The sequence below is a fragment of the Cavia porcellus genome, unplaced genomic scaffold (genome assembly GCF_034190915.1).
Source record: "Cavia porcellus strain 051 isolate PalLab524CR breed Dunkin Hartley unplaced genomic scaffold, mCavPor4.1 scaffold_5, whole genome shotgun sequence".
NCBI classification, from domain to species: Eukaryota; Metazoa; Chordata; class Mammalia; order Rodentia; family Caviidae; genus Cavia; species Cavia porcellus.
Window position 1 is genome coordinate 52,562,402 of NW_026947488.1, and position 5,566 is coordinate 52,567,967.

Consider the following 5,566-nt stretch of genomic DNA (forward strand, 5'->3'; position numbering starts at 1 on the left):
CAACACCTCGAACATTAAGATTTTCACGCTGTCCTGAATACTCAGTCCCCCTCCTGGAGAGAAAAGTCAGGCTACAGCAGGGAGGCAGCCGGGAGTCTGGCATAGGTGAATCTACTTATCTGTCTAGCAGTTTCTACTCTCAAAGAAAAATAAGGCAAATAAATTTCGGTTTCTGAAGTTAGGAAGGTGGCCCACTGCTACAGCACTTGAGACCCTAGGTTGGATCTCCAGGGGAAACAAAAAAGTTCTGTTCACTAAATCTGCAAATCACCACAGTACCAAGCAGTGTGAAGTGCCATTAAAGAGTAAAGGGGGGGGGCGGGATTTAGTGGCATAAGCCCCTGTCTTGCAAACTAGTAGTCTTAAATTCGATCCCCAGAACAAAAAAAAAAAAAAAAAAGTAAACCAAGTTGGGCATACTGGCACACATCTGTAATCTCAGCACTCAGGAGGCTGAGGTTTGGCTGAGGATCCCAGTGAGTTCAAGACCAGCCTGAAGTATACAGCAAGACCTTGTCCAAAAAACAGTAATTAATAAAGAGTGTAAACCAAAGTTCACAAGAATGCCAGGTACAAACCTAGCTGTAAAAGGAAGCCTTTGACTTGAGGAGCATTTGAGTGTAGTCTTGGAGAGCATGGAGACATACTCCATCTTACAGGAGGGTGTAGAAGAGTATTTTTGGAAACAGGATGTATTTTGGAGTATTTTGGAGATTCGAGGATGGAGATTAGGCCAATTGATCTGGCTACTAAGAACCTGAGGAAATCTAAAGCCAGGAAAGAGACTAGAGAGGCCACATGATTTGCTTTAAATGGCTGGCAGGCCTGAGAGATAGTGAAGCAGGGGCAAAATACCTGAAGTTACTTAAAACTCTCCAGTATAGGGGCTGGGGATTTAGCTCAGCGGCATAAAGTGCCTGCCTTGCAAGCAGGCAGTCCTGAGTTTGATCCCTGGTATCAATAAAAAGGAGGGGGGGGACAACTGCCCAGTATAGCCTTGACAGATCAATTAGGAACCACTTTTGTAGTTGGGAAGGAGATAAGAAATAGGTGAGCCTGTTCAGTGTGGGGTCAGAAGGGAGCTGGCCCTGCAAAGTTATGGTAGGTCATTTGAGGGGGTTTTTTTAATGTTGGATTTTAGCTAATTGAAATTAATTTTCTGGATAAAGAAAATGTGGTATTTGTACCTGCTGGAGTACTACTCTGCTATAAAGGTAAATTTGAATCATTTGTAGGAAAATGGATGTACCTGAAGTTGATAATGTTAAGTGAAATAAAGCAGACACACAAGCTTAAATATTATATAGTTTCTCTAATATTAGAAACCTAAAGTACAAATAATTTTTTAAAAACCAGCGAGGCAGAAGGATCATCATTAGTTTGCAGCCAGCTTGGCCTATGTAGCGAATTCAAGACCCGCTTGAACTACATAGTGAGACTCTGTCTCAAAAAACCAAAAGTGAATAAATTAATATTAAAAATGAAAAGCTGAGTGTGGTGGTGCATTTTTATAATCTTAGCACTTAGGAGGATCAGTCCAAATAACAAGGCCAACTAGTGAGACCCTGTCTGAAAAAAAAAAAAAAAATAGCCAAGCATTGTGGTGCATGCCTGTAATCCCAGGAAGCAGGAGGATCCTTGTGAGTTTGAGACCAGCCTGGGCTATAAAGGGAGCTCAAGGCCAGCCTGAACTACATATAGAGAACCTCTCTGAAAGTGACCAAAAAAAAAAAAAAAAATAGACAATAGGAAACATGAGGCCTGGACTTGGTCCACACTGAGATGCTTCTGCAGTTAGGGAGACAAGCAGGACAAGCCCTCTTCTGTGACAGTTCTTAGAAACTGCTGAAAATGCTATGAAATAGTGATTTGTAGAAAAATTTGGTTGCCAGCATTAATTTAGAACTTAATTTTAAAGGGTATCTAGTTTCCTAGCTGGGCATAATGGCACATGCCTATAATCCCAGCACTTGGGAGGCTGAGGCAAGAAGATCTTTGCGAGTTCGAGACTAGTCTGGACTACAAAGTGAGCTCAAGGCCAGCCTCAGAGACTAGACCAGAAAAGAAAAAACAGGGTATCTAGTTCCTATTTTGTTTATGAGTTTCATCTACCATTTATGGCAGTCTTAAGGAAGTAGGGCAGGTATTCAACACCACTAGAAAGGAGGACAAAACCTAATTATAAAAGTAAAAATGTAGAAATATTTTAAAGCCAGAAACACTTCTGTTTTTGTTTTGTTTTGTCATTTTGAAACAGAGTCTCGCTAACACCTCACTTTTTTTTCTTTCTTTTTCTGTTCTTATTTTGTTTTATTTTTGGTACTGGGGGTTGAACACCTCACTTTTCTTTCTTTTTTTTTTTATTTTTTGTATTTTTACCAGTACCAGGGATCGAACTCACCACACGCTTGCAAGGCAGGCGCTTATGCTGCTGAGCTAAATCCCCAGCCCCTAAACACCTCACTTTTCAAACAAAGATTTTTCTCACTATCCCACTCCCAGTACATCAGTGCCTAAGGTAAAGCAGACATCCTGTAATTTGGTTGGCCAGCTGGTTGGGTTTTTCCCACAGAAAACTCAGCCAGGGATATAGCTCAGTAGCATAGAGCCTGCCTAGCAAGTGCATGGTCCTGAGTTCAATTCCTGATACCAAAAAAACAACAAAAAAGAACCAGCCATGGGGCCCCATAGCCAGTTCTTTATATCTCAATGCTGTTTTCTCTTGAGGAAATCTCTTTTTGTTCATTACTTCCTTTTTTTTTTTTTTTATCAGTACCAGGGATCAAACTCAAGACCATGCACTTGCAAAGCAGGTGCTTATGCCACTGAGCTAAATCCCCAGCCCCATTACTTCCTTTTATTTGAGACAAGATCTTGTTGACCTCAGGTGACTTTTTGGTATTGGGGATTGAACTCACAACCTCAAGCTTACCAGGCAAGCAGTTGAGCTGCTAAGCTAAATCCCTGGCCCTCAGAGTGACTGTCTAACCACAGCCTCCTGAGTGCTGGGATTATAGGAGTACATCATCATGCCTGGGTCTTAGGAAATCTTTTTTTAATTTTTTTTGGCTTTTTCTTTTTTATCGGTATCAGGAATCGAACTCAGGACTGCCTGCTTCCAAGGCAGGCGCTTATGCCGCTGAGCTAAATCCCCAGCCCCTGTCTTAGGACATCTTTAGCCAGCATTTTCATCTCAGTATTATCCAGAAGTTAATATTTATAAAAGAGCTATTAAATTAATCAAGCCAGGAGCACTTATTACAAATCATTTTTCCCTGAAGATAAATTTCCTTTAAATGTTGTTTGAAGCTTGGCATGGTGGCACATGCCAGTAATCCTAGCACTCAGGAGGCTGAGGCAGGAGGATCACTGCAAATTTGAGGCCAGCTTGGACTAGAAAAAAATGTTGTTTGAGGAACTGCACTGAAAACAGAATTAGGAAGTCATTTGATCAAGAGCTAGTTGTGCAATCCATATCTGACTTGATTTTTTTTTTTAAATAGCATTTCTGCTAAAATAGCTAAAGAAGTTTTTCAGCCTGAGTGACAGTTGGCTCTTTCCCTTCTCACATTGTCTTGACCTAAACACTGCTGTTGCCAGAGCCAACACTGCCTGCAGCCAGGTCTACCAGGGCCAGGTCCTCAGCAGGCTTTCAGTCTTTAGTTTGTTCTTTTGTTTATTGTTTTTGGTTTTGAGACAGGGTCTAGCTGTGTGTATACTTCAGGTTGACCTTGAAGCTTGAGGCTCTGCTGCAGTTTTTCCAATGCTGGGATTATAGGCAGTACCACTATGCCCAAATTTACATGTCCTATTGAGCTGTTGATTCACAATAAAGCAGGGTAGGCACAAATCAGAGCAAAGAACTGGTATAGTAGTAAAAGAGAGAGAAAGAGAGAGAGAGAGAGAGAGATCCAGTTTATTGGAAAACACTGAAGTTTTAACTGTCTTGAGTGTTCTTGAAAAAGAGGGGGTAGTGAAAAAGTTTTAGTTCAGGGAGGAAAGCAATTTTGAGAAGCAATATTCCCTGCCCAGGATCAACAGTGCTGGCAGCTCAGAATTTCCCTTCCCTGGCACCCCAAAACATAAATTATGAGGAAAGAAGTGGTAAGCACGGGTGAGTCAGCAGACAGCCTGGGGGAAGTGGTGGTCATTTTGGAAAGTCCAGTCCTGACCTCCCTTTGGACTGATCTGGCACAGGAACAGGAGCACTGGAGAGGTCCAGTTGGAAGGTCCCTGAGGTAGTCCTGGGCCCCAACCTTCCAACCCCGTGCCGTGGTGGTACACTGTGGCAGATGTTTTCACAAGCACCAGCTGATTCAATACTGTGACTCAGCTCGTAGGACAGGACCTGGTACCTTTCATATCTGTGGCTATGTGGCCTCTTTGAGCTGCCCTTCTCCAGTGCTGTTTGAGGAGCACTCAGTCCACATTGATCTGAGCAGAACTTCTGGCTTTGGGTGTGTACGTGCGTGCGTGCGTGCGCATGTGTATCTTTATGAGACAGTTTCACTATGTAGTGTTCAGCCTGGCCTTGAACTCGAAGTGATCCATCCTCCTGCTCAGTCTCCTGAGTGCTGGAATTACAGGTGTGTGCCACCATACTCAGTTTACTTTTGGTCTTTTTTCCCTCTTCGTTTTTGCAATGCTGGGGAGTGACCCCAAAGACTCTTGTGTCCTAAGCTTGTGCTTTGCCACTGCCCTATATCTCCAGTCCTTTTTATTTTTTAATTTTAATTTGATTTAATTTAATTTTGGTGCTGGAGATGGAACTCAGGACCTTGAGTTTGGCAAGCAGGCACTTACACTGCTGAGCTAAATCCCTGGCCCTTTAAACTGGCCTTGAACTCAATACATAGTCCAGGCTGGCCTTGAATTTACAGAAATGCTCTTGCTTCAACCTCCCAAATCATGGGATTACAAGGATATACCACCATGACTAGTTCTAAATACTGTGTTGTTTTTTAAAACCAGTTCTAAATTCCTTGGAGGCCCTTGAAATCACCTGTCCCAGGTAACTCCACCTGAGTGTCTCATGTAAAACATCTTTTACATATATATAGATAGATAGATAGATAGATAGATAGATTTTTTTTTTTTTAGGGGGGCGGGTACAGGGGATTGAACTCATGCCTTGTGCTTGCCAGATAGGTGTTTATGCCACTGAGCTAAATCCCCAACCCATATATAATTTTTTTAATTTACTGTTTTTTTTGTGTGTAGCACTGATTAAACTTCTCTACTAAGCTACACAATATACCCCTCAATCTTTTTTTTTTTTTTTTTAAGACAGTGTCTCACCAAGTCTCTCAATTGCCCAGACCAGGCTGAAACTTGAAATCTTCCAGCCTCAGTCTCCCAGAGTGCTGAGATTACAGCACATCTGACTCGTGTAACTCATCTTGATATAGGGGAATGAAAATCCCAACCTAGTATATCCAGTATGAGTTCATGTTCTCTAAAATCGAAGACTCAGTTTTAGGAACAACGGAGGTTAAGAGCAGAATATATTTACTGAGAGAAAGAAAGCTTTTGTCTGAGACATAGAAGGGTTGCCAAGGACTCTTAT